Source organism: Lathyrus oleraceus, chromosome 1 (assembly GCF_024323335.1).
Source record: "Lathyrus oleraceus cultivar Zhongwan6 chromosome 1, CAAS_Psat_ZW6_1.0, whole genome shotgun sequence".
Lineage (NCBI taxonomy): Eukaryota > Viridiplantae > Streptophyta > Magnoliopsida > Fabales > Fabaceae > Lathyrus > Lathyrus oleraceus.
In genome coordinates this window covers 424,353,195-424,371,744 of record NC_066579.1, presented here as the reverse complement: position 1 = coordinate 424,371,744, position 18,550 = coordinate 424,353,195, and the positions used below count along the sequence as shown (strand labels likewise).

Below are 18,550 nucleotides of genomic sequence, written 5' to 3'. Positions count from 1 at the left end.
GACTAGTAACACCTCCAGATGATTGTAGGTATTATGGATAATGTCATGGATTTGGTAAAACCAGGTGACAATGTTTATACTAGATTATCTCAGGCTGCACACATAGCCCGTGAGGGCCTATTTAGACATCTTTTGTATATCCTATATTATTTATATTATGTATTATTATATAATGGCTAGGATTCACGAGGTTGTCGCTAGGGTGTACATGCTACATCTAGTAACATGTACTCTCTTTGCGGACAAGTCAGGTGTTTATATCGATGCCCGGTACGTATGCATGTTCACTAGCCTCGATGTTACCAATTGGGCTTGGGGGGAGGGGGTGTTGCGTTGACCATTATGTATACATCATTAAGAATGGTGACAATATTTGAGACCAAACAACTTGTTGGTTATTTGAGTCTGTTACAGGTATAATCGAAATTATTATTTGTTGTTGATTTCTTATTTAATTGTTACGAATAACATTTATTATTTATTATTTGTTGTGTTTGTGTTTTGATATCAGTGTTGGATATACGAGTATTTCCCTATCATCTGTGACAGGAGAGTGCATCATTCCCCAGTGGGGTCCCTATGGGAGATGAGATGGAGGGTCAAGTAATCACATCCCAATCGTGTTGCTGAGTATAGGAGGAGTCTCGATGCATCGACTGTAGATGATGTCATCTGAACACCATACACTGATCATAGAGTCCACAATGAGTTTGAGGAGTCTTCATTATATTCAGGTTATATGCGGTGGGAGACCATGGTTGCTAGACATTTGCTTGAGAGGTGTCAGCGATAGTATGGTTATGTTTAGAGTATCCTGCGACCAGTTCCGAATATACTATCTACGAGCATTGATTGGTAGTTTTGGAGGAACTTCATCATCTCTCGTCGTGCCATTAAATATTGAGTAGTTAGGGTTCAAAACCCCTCTCAGTGTGAGGATGGTTACTTATAGTGGTACCTCATTGTATAACACCCTCACATCATCCCACATGTTAAGGATACAGGTGATACTAAACCTTCTGATGTTGGGGTACCTATTGATGAGTGTCTCCACCACCACCTTCTACAACTGATGTTGATGACCAACAACACCTCCAGATGATTGTAGGTATTATGGATAACGTCATGGGTTTGGTAAACCCAGATGACGATGTTTATACTAGATTATCTCGGGTTGCACACATAGCTCGCGGGGACCTATTTAGACATATTTTGTATATTATGTATTATTTATATTATCTATTTTTATGTAACAACTAGGATTCATGAGGTTGTCACTAGGGTGTACATACTACATCTAGTAACATGTACTCTCGTTCCGGAAAAGTCAGGTGTTTATATCCACGTCCGATATGTGTGCCTTTTCAGTAGCCTCAATGTTACCAATTGGGCTTGGGGGTGTGTTGCGTTGAACGTTATGTATACATCATTTAGAGTGGTGACAGTATTTGAGACAAGACAACTTGCTGGTTATTTGAGTCTGTTACCGGTATAATTGAAGTTATTATTTATTACTGATTTCTTATTTAATTGTTACGAATAAAATTTATTATTTATTATTTGTTATGTTTATATTTTGATATCAGTGATGAATATACGAGTATTTCTCCACCATCTATGATAGGAGAGTGCATCATTCCCCAATGGATTCCCTACGAGCGATGAGATGGAGGGCCAGATAGTCACATCCTGGTGGTGTTGCTGAGTACAGAAGGAGTCTTGATGCACCGACTGTAGATGATGTCATATGGACATCATACACTGATCATAGAGTCCACTGTGAGTTCGAGAAGTCTTCATTATTTTCAGGTTATATACGGTGGGAGACCATGGTTGCTAGACACTTGCTTGAGAGGTGTCAACGACAATATGGTTATGTTTAGTGTATCATACGACTAGTTCCGAATATACTATATATGAGCATTGATTGGTGGTTTCAGAGTAACTTCATCAGCTCTCATCGTGCCATTAAAGATCGAGCAGTTAGGGTTCAACACCCCTCATAGTGCGATGATGGTTACTTAGAGTGGTACCTCCTTGTATCACACCCTTGCATCATCCCACGTGTTAAGGACATATGTGATATTGAACCTTCTGATGTTAGGGTACCTGTTGATGAGGCGTCGCCACCACCATCTTCTACAACTGATGTTGATGACCAGCAACACCTTTAGATGATTGTAGGTATTATGGATAACGTCATGGGTTTGGTAAACCCAGATGACGATGTTTATACTAGATTATCTCGGGCTGCACACGTAGCCCGCGGGTGCCTATTTAGACATCTTTTGTATATTATGTATTATTTATATTATGTATTATTATGTAATGGCTAGGATTCATGAGGTTGTCGCTAGGGTGTAAATGCTACATCTAGTAACATGTACTCTCTTTGTGGATAAGTCAGGTGTTTATATCGACGCCCAATATATGTGCCTGTTCAGTAGCCTCGATGTTACCAATTGGGCTTGGGGGGGTGTTGCGTTGACCATTATGTATACATCATTTAGAGTGGTGACAGTATTTGAGACCAAACAACTTGTTGGTTATTCGAGTCTGTTACATGTATAATTGAAATTATTATTTGTTGTTGATTTCTTATTTAATTGTTACGAATACCATTTCTTATTTATTATTTGTTGTGTTTGTGTTTTGATAGCAGTGATGGATATACGAGTATTTCCCCACCATCTGTGACAGGAGAGTGCATCATTCCCTAGTGGGGTCCCTACGAGCGATAAGATGGAGGGCCAGTTAGTCACATCCCGATGGTATTTTACTGAGTACAGGAGGAGTCTCGATGCACCGACTGTAGATGATGTCATATGGAGACCATACACTGATCATAGAGTCCACTGTGAGTTCGAGGAGTCTTCATTATATTCGGGTTATATGCGGTGAGAGATCATGGTTGCTAGACACTTGCTTGAGAGGTGTCGATGACAATATGGTTATGTTTAGAGTATTCTACGACCAGTTCCGAATATACTATCTATGAGCATTGATTAATGGTTTCAGAATAACTTCATCAACTCTCATCGTGCCATTAAAGATCGAGCAGTTAGGGTTCAACACCCCTCTTAGTGTGGGATGGTTACTTAGAGCAGTACATCATTGTGTCACACCCTTGCATCATCCCACATATTGAGGATGCAAGTGATATTGAACCTTCTGATATTGGGGGTACCTGTTGATGAGGTGTCGCCGCCACCACCTTCTACAACTAATGTTGATGACTAGCAATACCTCTAGATGATTGTAGGTATTATGGATAACGTCATGAGTTTGGTAAATTCAGATGACGAGTTTTATACTAGATTATCTCGGGCTGCACACATAGCCCGCGGGGCCTATTTAGACATCTTTTGTATATTATGTATTATTTATACTATTTATATATTACTCAGACAACTTCATCATAACTTTTTATTAGATAATATTTTTGATCTCCCATTGATCCAACATCAACATTAACTAACATTTGATAATAAATTACACAACTTAAACATAACTTAAGAAAACAATAATAAATAAGAAAACCTAAACACTACCAGATAATTCGGGATGTTTCACCATCTTAATTATGTCATCAACCGATCTTGAAATCTTAGCATCTAACTCGATCGACCCCTTTGTTATCCTACGATGATATGATATCCACACATCCTTCACATCTTCATCGGTCTTAAACTCAATAAGATGTATTTCACCGCCCCGTCAGTATCAATCCATCTTTCCCACCTTTAAGTTTTAAGTATCAAACAACAATTTATTCAACTTGAATGTTAATGCGGCGAGAGATGTAGTGTCATCAGGAAGCCGAAACTCTACAGGAGGTGACGCTTTGTTGAAGTACACTTCTGCCTTAATAAAAAATTGAGGAATATGCATTTTTTGAGACGTTTTTATCAAACAAAAGGTGACACCCTATTTATACAACTTTGCATTTACTCTGTATCATATAAAGAAGCTCCAAAAAAAATTTGAATATATATATTTAAATTTTGATATGTTTTGATTGCAAATATTTTTTTTAAAGCCAGCTAAAAATTGTATTACGATAAAAAAAATTCACATGATATAAAACATAAGAGCACATGCTAAGATAATAAATAAAAAGTATTATTTTGAAAACTATATATTACTCATAAGATATAAGTTAACACTAAGCTTAGAATAAAGTTAACTAAATATGTTATGAATGCTGAATGTTAATTAGTTTTGAATATTATGAGAATTGGTCGGGCCTTATTTTAAGAGTCCAACCCAATATATATAGGAAAGCCCAAGCCTTTGTAAAAAATGTTTAAAAAGACAAGAAATGAAAAAATGCTGGCTGTGGGGTTCGAACCCACGCGCACTTATGTGCAGAAGATCTTAAGTCTTCCCCCTTAACCTCTCGGGCAAACCAGCTTGTTGTTTACATTTCGAATATTATTTTATATTATACTTTTCCAGCAGAATATACAGATATTGATATTTGAGATTTGGTTTCAATGCTGCATATATTATATTATATATTCGTTAGTATGTATGACTTTTATTCATTTTGTTGTAAGTTATTTTTTTTTCTTCAAAAAATTGATAATGCAATTATTTTAGCATTTTCCTACTATAATGTAAAAGTTTTATACAAATTAATCAACCATACCTGATTACTATGAAAAGTAAAGTTTCAATTATTTATGTTAACAATATATTATACTTATACCTTGTAATAGAAAAAGAAAAGGATAGATAGTCAATTATATCTTAACATGTAGATATTTATAAAATATTTTGCAAAAATAATATTAAAATCTATAATTAAGATATTAAGTTACTACTCATATTTTGGTGATGAATAATAACAATTAGTTTCATTAAAAAAAATAGAATGTTGTTCGATTTGTGGAGAAATGCGAGTGAATTAAGATATTAAGATATTAAGTTACTACTCATATTCAAGTGTGAATAATATATCTTACTCCGATTATAAAAAAATAAAATATTTAATATATCATATTAGAATGTTGTTCAATTTGTGGAGAAAGGCAAGTGAATTTTGGCAGAGATGAGTTGATGTATGTGAAATTTGAGTTTTTTTAACATACTCCTTTAAATTTAGCATTATGATATTATATTATAGTTTTATACCGAATAATTCATCCTTACAAAACTTATTTGTGAAGTGAAAAATATTACTCTTTATAATCTTTATTGAAACTATATCTTTAATCAATTCAGAACTTAAATTTTTCTCCAATATTTTTTATTGAGACTCTTAACATTTAAATGCGTCTCTTAATCATATCAATAATGTATAACTATTTAAATACTTTATTGCAAATTTTGCATTGACTAATCTAAAAAGCGCTTGAGACCATTTTCTACCTCATATGTTTCTCTATAATATGGATTTGAAGATCTATCCTATATAGCACTCACACTTTTGTAGTTAAGTGTGTCGCACGGTCGGATATGTATTAGTATTCAACACTCGTATGACACATGTCAAATACTTATATAGATGTCTTGGAAAATTATTTTATTTCTCTTTTTTTTTCAACGCTCCATAATTGATGTATGATACCTGTTTGACACTCGTACAACAAGTGTTCAAAAAAACTATTTATATTCTTTATTTTGACACAACTTTACACTTGTTTGTCCCATATCAAACGCTATATGTTAAAGTTAGTTGTGTTAATTGTTATAGTTGCTTATAGGTAGTTATTAATTAGTTAGTTTTGTTACAAGTTAGTTAACACCTTTTAGTTGATCATAATCATTATATAAAATATTTCATATATTCATTGTGATATACATCTTATCATTAAATCAATACTAAACAATTCATTCATCTCTTAATTTATTTACTTTTCAATGAATTGGATTTAAATATTTCAATGTTATTGGTTCTAGAAGTAGAGGTTAGTGTTTTAGTAGAGCTTAGGAGTGATTACATATGTCTTGAACAAAATGTAGAAGCAATTTTTTCCAACTTGGTTCTCCAAGTTTTTGTTGCTTATACCGTAAGCTTGAAACTGATTATTTTTTCTTGTATAAAGAACTTCTAGATATTCTCCAACTGGTTGTTTTCTTAGGTAGTCACAATATGATTAGGTGGAAAAAGACAAGGTGAAATTTGTGGCGCTGGAGGCTTAAGTTGATTTTGGATGTTACTCCATGAGAATTTAGGATGATTACGCCATCATGGGTTATATGTGTTATTGTATTTGTTGTTGCCAACATAGTTCGCACAAACTAGATTAGCTAAACATTATTCAAATAAGTGAGTTCCCCATAATAAACACATGCAACAACATTGACATCAATTACAACTTTGAATGGATTGGTAGTTGGACTATCAGAACTCACCATCATGTTTTTAATCATTTGGTGTGTAGTGTTATATTTGTAAAAGACCTCACATAGGGTAATATCCTTAAACCGTTCTAGAGGAGACGATGATAGAATGTCGCTCAAAGGAAGGTATCACCATGATTTAGATAATAATGCTCCACTAGAGGATGAACCAACGGGTTTTTGGATGATGGTGCCAATCCATTGTAAAATGTCTCCAACGATTGCAGATTAGGATCCCATGGCGAGGACAATGTCTTAGCAATTTCTCGAGTCTCCCCCAAGCATCAAATAAAGACTCATCATCTCCTTGTCTAAATGAAGTGATTTCATTTCTCATATTAGCATTATTGACGGGAGGAAAATACTTAGCTAAAAACTTTTCAGCCAAGGCATTCCATTTGGCTATGGAATTTAGTTCTAAGTAATTAAGCCAACTTTTTGCTCTATCCCTTAAAGAGTATGAAAATAGACTCAGTCTAAAAGCATCATTAGTATTCCATGAATTTTGAAGTTACTAGCAACTTCCAAAAATCGCCTCAAGTAAAAATGTGGATCTTCACTGGTAGCTCCAGAGTATTGGCCAATAACTTGTAATATTTGGAACATCATATGCTTGAACTCAAATTGTGTCATTGCGATCTTTGGTCTTATGATTCCTGTATTCGTGGCATTTGGATCAAAGAAAACATAGTCCTTTATGTTTCTTGCTCTATCAATCGCAATGTCAATAATATCATTTTATGCCATGCACTCCTTCTTGCTCCAGTTGTAACTCTTCAAAGATTCCTTCAAATGACTCTTCAAAGTATCCTTCAGAATTTCCAAACACAAAAATAGGTCGAGGGCTTACTGGTAAGTAACCGGTAGCTTGAAATCTTCTACGTAAAATGTTCTTTCAGGCCCACGATCTCCTATGTATATTGGAGTCATCAACCTACGCATGCAACATACATACACCTATTGTGTCACCCGAAGACCAAAAATGTCAAAAGCTCTAATATCCTTTTCACAAAAGTTTTAGAAAATCAAAGTGTTATTAATACAATCCTCGACATCGAGACCAAATTTTTTTGTGAAAATTATTGATATGTGCAAGTATACACAGTTAAATAGTAGCAAGTGATGTAAATGTAAGACTATCGATCCCACAAAGATTGTAATAATTCAAATTGATTCTCACAATAAACTCCTGTGAATAACCATGAGCAAAAATAACAATAAGAATGGTTTGTCATAGATTCATGTTGAAATATAATAAGTGATGCGTAATAATGAAGAAGTTAAATTAATAGTGAGAGGTATATTGGGAAATGATTCATCTAATGAAGTTCATATTTTGTGTGTGTCATATGAGATATGTTGTGACTGATGAGGCAAAAAGTGATCTAGTGGTGTATGTCTATAACATAAAGACATATCAAGTCAAGGGAACAAATCTCGAGGTCTCACAATAAAACTAAAACATGTATGTTTGTAACTTCTAATTTCCCCTATGGTTGTAGTCCTTTATTTCTAAAGTGACTAATCTAGTTAATATGTTTGTTCTACTATTTTCAACCATATTTTCTTATGCATTTTATTGGTTAATAAATCTCTTAACCCTTAACAAACTTTTACCTATTTCTAAGGTGATAAAGCAAAGAAATAGATGCATAGCATTATTTCACATAGTAAAATGCATCACTTCAAACCACATTATTTTAACACAAAATACTACTTTTCATTAAACTTCATATTACTCAACATAAAAAAGTTTAACTCATAATGAGAAGAAGAAATACAACAACACAAGTTATTATATTAAACATTTCTAAACACAAATGAAAAAAAATATAAACCTAAGTGATACAATATACTCCTTGTAGTCTTTCAATCAATAGGAGGCAAGTTCTATCATGCCAAGATACTTAACACTTCTTCAATGAAAGGAGAATGTAAGGAACTATTCACTACTTGTTTAGACTTCATATTAGCTTGAATCCTTCGTATTATGAACGTGCATATGATTAAGAAACATTGAGTATACATATGTATATTAAATTTAGGTGAATACATTTGATGAATACATGTCAAATAAAAATAATAGTATGATGTTTTAATTATATTTAAACAATTAATGTGACTATTGGATGAAATTTTCTACAAGATTTTTTTATTTATTTAAAATTTGTTGATTTATAAGTATCAATAATTTATTTACAACAATGCATTATAAAAAAATACAATAACTTTTTTTGTTGAAAATGATTGATATTTATGTCAACAACTTATCTTCATCGAATTAAATTTTCTATAAGATTGATTCATAGTTTATATTACATATATTATAAAATTCGTGTCTATGCATGTTACAGTGATAATATTATGGTTCTTCATATCTAGTCAAACTCTTCTTATATATACAACATAACGGGTAAGTGAGGGTAAATGGAACACCATTTACACGAGTTAGTCAATATCCAATATTATCAAAGAGGCTAACATTCATTAATGATGAATGTCAGTTAGTTTAGATACTTATATGTATCACATTTGAGGGTTTAGATAAAGAGGATAAATTATCAAAGAAAATTATTTATTTATTTTAAAGTTAGGTGTTACTCTTGTCCAATGATGATGATTGATGTGATTATCGTTTTGTCAAGAACCCTTTAAAATAGTAATTATCATCTAACTTATTTATTATTTTGAGGTCTGTTTGCAAGTTGAATTTTTGAGGAAAGAACTTTGGAATATATATATATATATATATATATATATATATATATATATATATATATATATATATATATATATATATATATATATATATATATATATATATATTCAAAGTCTTTCTGGAATCCTTAAAAAAAAATTAACTCGCAAACAAATTCTAAGTGTATTGTATTTGAGGTATTTCGGAAGAGTAGTATTAGAAGTTAGACTTTATTTTATATTTTAGCTGTAAGATAAGATTGATAACATTATACCCTATCTATGTATTTTTCTTTTGTTTTAACCTATTCGGAATTGGTTTTAATTCAAATAATTCTAAAGACCACCTCTAATATGATGACTATATTAGTACTTATGTATTATCAACTAGACGTGTAATATACACATATTGCATTAGTCAACTTTTTAATAAATAAAATTAAAAGGATCCAAAATAAGTGAGAGTTGTTGATCCAAAGTTTAATCTTTAACGATAATATTTTTTTTATATTTCTTATAATGTAATAATGTAAGCAGTGTGTTGATACCTATAAATCAATATTTTTTTAAATATGAGTCACTTAATATTATTATTCCTTTGTAAGTCTAAGTAAAAGGACTAAAATTCTATAATTTTAACAATTTAAAAGAACAAAAGATGTAGAAAAAAGTTTTTTTTTGTTTAAATACTTTTTTCTTCAAAATTTTATGGCATGATAAAAATTATTTCGGAATTATGTATTTTGTTAAATAAAATTAATTTTGAAAAATAAATAAATATTTATTTAGAAGAAAAAAACTTGTAATGAAAAAATAAATGTTTTTGTCTTGAAAAAGAATAAAAACATTTTTTTAAATAATTATTTTACTTAAAACAATTTCAAAAAAATTTGATGGAAAAATTGGGACAATATGCCCAATTTTACTTTTGAAAACCTTCGTCTAAAAGGCTTGCTCATTTAAGATGAGCATTACTGATTACACCCCATGTCTTTCTCATACATTCCGGAAAAAATTTAAAATTATTCTTAGAGTCTGAATTTCAATCTTCGGACGTATCAAGTATACAACAAACACCGTCCAAAACCAAGTCAAATCAAAGGTAAAAATGTCTAAATTTTGGAATTCATACGCACCCAAACACACCACCCAAAACAATCTCAAAATCAAGAGAAAACAAAATTTTATAATGGTCATGACTTAAAAATCTAGATTTACCTTACAGAGATTCAAATCTGGACGTGTTCATTTAAGTATTTACGCTAAGACCTTTCCATCTTCCTTCTCCTTTACTTCATCAAATTTGAACCAATGAAACATAACTCGTCATTGCCTACTCTTGCACCAAGATTTTCAATATTTCTTACAACTTGTACTCCTGTACTTTCAAATTTAGCATTTTTTCAAGTTCTAATCAAATTCATTCAAGACAAGATCATGAATCTCTTACGTTTGTTAAGTTTCTCATTTCTTTACTTTTTGCGATTTGCAATGCATGCATTTCCTATATAAGTTATAATTATAATACATTAGGTTACATGCAATAAAAATGTTATATTTGTTTTGTCCTAATTAGGCTTGGTTAGAAATTTTAAACTTTTGAGCTAAGGGTTCATTGTATGCTATGTGTCCCAGTTCTGTGTAGTCAGGATTTTGAAATCTGGAACCTTAGTCTGGATAACAAAATATAGATTTCTCTATTTTATGGATAGTTTTGAATTTTGGTTTTCTGATACATTATTTCCGCTCCGTTGATTATGATACTCATTTTATTGTTTGATTTTAAGAAAAATGGTTGGCAATCAAGACAGATTGAGATATTATAGAGTGGCCCAACACGTCTCACTGCCCAAGGAGAAAGTTAAACTCTCGCGACTTGCGGTTAGAGAATTGTCCTTTACGGTTGAGAGACCGCCTTCCCAAGATCTTGTATCTCTCCCTCATTACAAAGACCCCAATGCTCTAATACATGCTGTGTACCCGATGTTGAACCTATTGATGTTGTGCCTGAATATTTTTTTTTAAATGCCCCTCAAACCTTTCACTACTTCCTCAATATGCACACCATGCTGCTAGACAAGTGTGAAAGGGTGAGGTAATAAATAATTGAATTGTCTGTGTTAAATATCTGTGTTAAAATAATTGAACTGTCTGACGATAATACATTTATTTTTACAGTACCAGGAGACGGTGAAATGTATCCACCATGGCGGGATGGTAGCAAAACTTCTGCAGCCTGATGAACCATGGTTTTAGCATGTGTTAGAGCTATCTGAGATGAAGAATTTTTGCAGAACTGGATATGGTTATATTAACCATGATTTATTGTTTATGTTCGTTGAGGGATGACATAAAGACACTCCTGAAAGGGTTACTCTATAGAAAATCTTAGCAGATGCACGTCATGCATTGCAGTATAGGAGGCAGAGGAGGAGCATGGGTGTTAGATATATCCAATCAATAGTAATATTTTAATTTATATTTTGATATTAATATTTTGAGAATTTCTATGGTATGTATTTTATAAACACTGATGTATAGTTTACCAATATCTTGTTTGATAATTCGATCTTATTAATAAATGACTAATCTGTATGATCTATTCGGGGTGTGGTTTAAAAATTACTTATAATATATGATTTACTAGCAATGAAAAATTTCTTTGAAAGTTATCGTAAAAGAGTGCAAATAATGTCTTGGAGTTGGTCTTCAAATTTTGAAATCTTTATTCATCCTATTTTAAACTATATCGTGATAAAACACAAACTCAAACTAAAATATAGAATGTATCTAGAGATTGAAATCCTGATTTTAATAGAGGTATATCTAGAGATCGATATCCAGAATATTAGTATTATGAGCTTTTTTAGAATAAGTACTGCAATTCAAGCTCCATGTAATATTTTACAATTCAAAACCTAAAACTCAATTAAATATTTTTGTCAAATACTCAATTTTTTAAATATAGTTGAAAAGTGTGAAAGTCAAGTATAAAAAAAGACAGATTTATTAATTACTAGTACTAACGTTGAACCTTAATGCACTTGCTCTAAAGTCTAGATTTCACTCATAACAACAAAGACACTTATAATCAACATAATGATAACTTCCACCCTAAAATCGCTATATGTTTATGTCTTAGGTGATGTATATACTGTATCATGTCAAAATTGGTAATACTATTAATGATGAACCTTTTTGGAAAGATCTCCTAGTTGTAATTAAGAATTCGGAACATGTTATTATTGTTTTTCTATTTGTCTCTTACTTTGTTTTTCTATTATTGTTTTTCTATTTGTCTCTTACATTCAATTGGGCTTCAATTTATATTCTCTTTCACTTATTCTTCTTATATCATCTTTTATTGTAATGTCTTTTTTTTTTTAGCTTTATATTACCGTTACAATTCATTTGTATTTCAATACATTTATATATACCATATAATATACCATTTAATTTTTTATTTTATAAAAAAGATGAGATTGATAGATGAAGAATATAAAAAATCTTACATTTTTTCCTTTCCAATTTGAAACCCCGACATACAAATGTAATGATGGGTGAACAAATCAACTGAAATTGAAACATAAGGGATTATAATCAACCTAAACCGATATGCAAAGCTATATACCATTCAATTTTTGATTTTGTAAAAAATGATGAGATTCATAGATGAAGAAAATAAAAAATATATATTTTCTCCTTTTTCAATTTGAAACTCTGCCAAACCAATCCATTGATAGATGAAAATTTGTTATTTTATGGGAAAATTAAGGAGGTTTAAGGTTAATAGAAATAATTAAAGACATTGGATGAGTAAAAATAATCATAAATAAATGTCTTTGAAAAGATAAAATTGTGTTTATTGGTATTTGTAATTGAAATGGATATAGTGTCTTTGCAAACAAATATGAAAGAGTTTATTGATATATGAAATTGTGTCTACACGCCTAATAAAATTGGATTCAGAATAATTAATATATATATATATTTTTTGTAAAATAGAGATGTAATAAAAAATAAGATTAGATTAATAAATTCAAATAATGCAAAAAGATAATTAGGAGCATGAATAACCATATTAGTTTTAATTAGGTTATGATGTAAATTTGGTAGTAGTTAGTTTTTATAATATAAAAGTAGATTTTATCGTAGTTTTCAATTTTTGATTATTATTTATAAGCATTGCAAAACATACTCTTCTCTTCATTCCAAATTTTATAGTAATTTCCAATTTTTTATTATTTTTAATTTTTTTATATTATTTAATATTATAATATTTTGGTATCAAAAATTTAAAAATAAATTATAATCCTATAATTCCTTGCCACTTTCCATCATCTTTTTATAATAACAAAACAATCATGATCTTTTTATAATAACAAAACAATCATGACTAAAAAATAGGACATCAAATACATTAAACACGATGATAATTAATTAATAAAAGCAATTATATTCAAGTAATAATAAAAATACTTCAATTCTAATTCTATAATATTTTATTTAATAAACAAAGATATTGTACTAAAATAGACTACAAGGGATACTCAACCATGATAGAAAATAATCATCCAAAGAAAGCACAATGCTACTCGAAACACAAACGCGGACTCGAAGCCCAAACACTAAAGAAAGCACAATGCTACTCGAAACACAAACACGGACTCGAAGCCCGAACACTAAAATCAACAAGAACATCAAACTTACAACTCTCCCCTAACCAATCCCAAACAAGAGACTTATCTAGAGATAAAATATCATTCATTCCTTTGTGACCCTACTTAAAAAGAATATGGTTTCTTGTTAACCAAACTTCCCACATTATAAATAACCAGAAAAGAAGACACAACTTCTTCTTTATTCGATCTTTCAAGAGGATGTACCAAGACAAATATTTGATCTAAGAGCGACTCGCACTAAGACACCCTCCCAAATCTGACCAAACTTTAATCAGATGTCAAACATGCAAAGAAATCGGACACAAAAGGAAAAGGTGAAAGTGCGTTTCTTCTTGTCCTAGACAAATGGACGTACTAAACTGTAAGATCCTAACAAGATCCCCTTTTTGCAACTGCATCCTTAGTTTGAATTTTACTAGGCACATGTGATTTCCACAAAAGCTTTAGCGCCTTAGAACACTCCAAATCCTATTGAGAACCTACATCCGAAATGGTTGACAATCTGAGATGAGCAGATTTAACCCCATAACATCTCTCCACCAAACAAAAGAATTTGACAAATCTGAATTAAGGGCAACCTCAAACAAGGTGTTTTGTAAGACTTTCCAATCATCTATTAGGGTACCTACAGTCAAAACCAGATCAATTGTAACATTTCAACCCATTTTCCATTAATCCATGAACCAGACTCCTCCACCAAAATTCTTGAATTTTGCACACAGACAAACAATGTTGGAAAACAATACTTCAACGAGCTAGAGCCAATCCAAATATGCCGCCAAAAATCAATTACAGATCCTTTTCCTAGTTTGCAGAAGATACTATTACTAAACCAATTATGGTCCTAGCCGTATCTACCTAAGGAGATCCTTAAGTCATGCCACCAAATCGATAATTTTCAATTGCTCATTTCCCTCTAAGGATCAAGAACCAACCCTATAATGTCTCCATATTTAAAGGCCAACAAAGAAAACCAAACAAACTTATTATTTGATAAAATGTTCCAAACCCATTTACTAACAAATATGGTTGAAACTTTCGCAATGTCTGACTCCTAGACCTTCTTACAATTTTGGCTTGCAGATTGTTGACTAAGTCACAAAATTAATGCATTTCTTCATGCATTTCTTCATCTCTTCTCTGTACCAAAGGAATGTGTGGTGAATCCACGACGGAACTTGTTTTTGGCGCTTTTTAATCCTATAATGTTTATCTCAAAACTTTTTTATTAATTAATTAATAATTAAATTAAAAATAAATAATAATAAAAAAATTAATGACTAAAAAATAGGACACTACAAATACATCAAATACTTTAATAATTAATTGATAAAAACAATTCTAATTAAATAATAATAAAGATCCTTCGATTCAAATCTTATAATGTTTATCTCAAAACTCTTTTTCATTGATTTATTATTAATTAAATTAATAAAAAATCCGAATAAATAATAAGGCCTAAAAATAAGACAATACAGATACATTAAACACATCAAATAATCAAACACAATAATAATTAATTAAAACATTTTTTTAATTAAATAATAATAAAAATCCTTCAATTTAAATCCTATAATATTTATCTCAAAACTCTTTTTTTTATTAATTATGTAATAATTAAATTGAAAACAAATCATGGGTTTTGGAACCCCACTACATAAATTTATTTTGTTTATTAAATTAAAAGAATTTTTATTATGTTTACTTTGTAGGTGTAATTTTTGAAGCATCACATTTTAGTAAAAAAATTTAGAAAAAATTGGTTTGTGAAAGAGGCTAGATTAAAATATTCTTATACATTTTTAAAAATTATATTTACTTTCTTTTTATTATACAATAAATACTATAATATTTTTGTTTCAATTATTAATAGATAGTGGTTCATTATATTTACTTTCAAACCTTAAATTTTAAGAAATTGGTATAATAATGGGTATAATAACCATGTAATAATAGACATTATTTAAAAAATGACTCTTTAAATTCAAAATTTGGTTGATTATTAACTCGGAATATATATATATATATATATATATATATATATATATATATATATATATATATATATATATATATATATATATATATATATATATATATATTCTGTTTTATGTTACTGTGGATCCAAGGTTACGATTACGGTGCTTCTTGAATCATAAATGTTGATCGATGTCGATCTTGAATCAACGTCCCTAATCTCTGATACGACGGTTCAGAGGGGGTACCTATATGGTTAGCACTTAACGTCCAAGTTAGTTAGGGGTTAAGATAACCATAATGTGAATGAAGATTAGAGATTGTGTACTTGAAAACCCTTTGTGAAGATATTTATACCTTGAGTCTGATGGAGCATGTTGGATAAGTGGGCCTCAGGTTATTAGGCATTTAGTCGGTGTGGAGTAGTGTACCTTGGGCCTTTGACCGATACAGAATAATTCCCCCCCAAGACTCGTTAGGCACTCTAGATACTAGGGAAGTCTTTTAGTAGTTATGGCCGACCTTTGCGAGTGGTTGTCTAGGCATCGACTGAGATGCACTACTTTGGTTTTGCCAAACTATAATGGGGAACATGATCATTTAATGCAATTCCATCATTGAAACGTTTCACTGGTTTATTTTGACGTGTGACCTGAAAATGTATGGAGTGGCGTGACGTAGCTTATTGTACACTCGAGTGCACTTGAGTTTGGTTGTGTTCCCCAGATGAAATCTAACCGTTGGTATACATTTGCTTCTTGATTTCAATTTGATCCGCTAGATTGTCTTTGCTTATATAAGGATAGAGGGAATATGGAGAAACTTTTTTGTAATCTTGTAGAATGAGTTTTCCTTGTTTCCTTTGAGTCTTTTCCTCTTCTCTAAGGACATTTGATAGGAGTGAAAACCTTGTCGAGAAGTCAATGTCTCCCCTGCCTTGACTGAGGCAGAAATAGAATTTGCCCGACAGAGGAGGGTACATGTCGGTAGCTTCGTCAAAACATAACAGGGAGTGACAAATCATGAACCTAGTGATGCTGAAATTGCTCGTCATTTGGAGTGCTAGGGACAATCTGATGTCGTGTCTTTGATCAACCATATGATCATTTCAAAGCTGATGTATTGGCCCGCAAGGGACTCAAGCTAGTAGAGTCGGCTAATGCCAATATGTATCATTGGGTGGCTACTGAAGTGATTGAGACTCCCTTCATCTTGAATACAACCGAGGCCATAGAACAATTGACATTACGATTGACAATACCTCAGATTGATTGATTCTCCTAGTGTCGCATCTCTGAAAATACGACCTCGCGAGCGCATCGCACGCTCGCGAATGACTAACAGAGTTGCCACCGAATTTTATTTGTTCCTAAGGAAAAGGAAAATAACAATAAAACCCTAAGGAAAAGAAGGATAAAATGGTCATCGCAACCAAATAGGGTCTGGGAGTCGGTTATGCAAGGGGAATGGATTAACACCCCTTGCATCTGTTGTACTCAACGGGAACCTCCTATATGTTTAGGGTTAAGGTATTTGCTTAGGGAATGTTTGCGAGTGTTTATTCTATTTATTAATATATTTACAAGAAGAAGAGTTATTTACATAAGAAAAGGGAAAAAAGTTAGTTTTCTAATTAGTGTGCTCGCCAAGGTTTCAAAACCTCGTGCCTACGTATTCTCAGGTGCAATGAGAAAATCAGAGCATCGTAGTTCGGTAAAAAATAAGTGTTTGTTTGCTGATTTTATAAAATACAGTTTAAGTAAATTTCTTGCATTAAAATATTGGCTTTTGTGCTCGCATGATGGAGGCTAAAACACTCGTTTGTATTTCGCGTTGAAAAGACTTAACCTATGTTTTTTATGAAAAGAACTTTGAATTAGGTGTACAAGGGCACAAAAGATATTTGATGAGTTATGTTATTTTTAACTTGATTAGAATTTGAATAATTAATCGATGTGGCGTGCGTCAATCGATCAATCACTCGGGGACATAATAAATGTTCATCCACCCATCCATTTTATTTGCAAAGAAAAGTTGAATCAATTTAAATTAAAAAGAAGTTTGATTTATGTACAAGAGTGTAAGATTTTTTTTTTTGTATTTTGGCTTTTAATGAAAAAGGAAGTATTTTTGTGTTTTTAATAAATTGACTAACAATTGAATTAAATTTAAATAAATTAACTAAAATAATCATATTAAAAGACCATGTAAACAAATTAACTAAATTAATTAAGTTAAATAACTAAAATAAACGGTTAAATTGAAAATTAAATTAAAACTAAACCAATTAACTAATTAAATAAAAATTAACTTAAAAGCCCAAGGGGTGTTAATAGGATATGGGTATATTGGACTAGCAGAGAAAACTGATTGGGCTTAAGGCCCAGAGAAACAAAAACTCACAAGAATAAAAAATAAGGGGTGCACTGCCCAAAGGGTGTAATGGGCGAGTAACAGAGACCTGAGCTTGTTCTCTGAAGTCCAAACCAAACAAATAAAAAATAGAGAGAAAAAAGTTAGGTACGGATGAGATGTTCCCCACGTGGCGCCATTAAAGGTGTTAGGGATAGAGTATATAAGTGAGTTCTCCACAGAAATCGACTCATTTTACCCTTTCATTTGTCTCTCTTAAACTCCTCCCTCTCTCTCTCTCTCTCTCTCTCTCTCTCTCTATTCTCATGCTCTCTCCTTTCTATACTTTTCACTACCCTTTATCTCAGACCTCCCCTAACTCCGACCACCCCTCAAACCCTCACCCCATCGTGCAAACCACCACACAAACCAGGTTTCCGATGAAGAACCATCATAACTTTCAAACCTTCAACCAATATAAGAACCCTAACCCA

At 31.5% G+C, this 18,550-nt stretch overlaps 2 non-coding genes across 2 annotated transcripts; one reads left to right on the top strand and one right to left on the bottom strand.

Moving 5' to 3' along the window:
• Positions 1 to 4,330: 4,330 nt before the first annotated feature.
• TRNAL-UAA (transfer RNA leucine (anticodon UAA)) lies at positions 4,331 to 4,413 on the bottom strand. The gene has a single exon. It is a non-coding gene; the product is annotated as a tRNA-Leu (tRNA).
• Positions 4,414 to 6,581: 2,168 nt separating this feature from the next.
• LOC127116095 (small nucleolar RNA R71) lies at positions 6,582 to 6,688 on the top strand. The gene has a single exon (XR_007801079.1). It is a non-coding gene; the product is annotated as a small nucleolar RNA R71 (small nucleolar RNA).
• Positions 6,689 to 18,550: the final 11,862 nt, after the last annotated feature.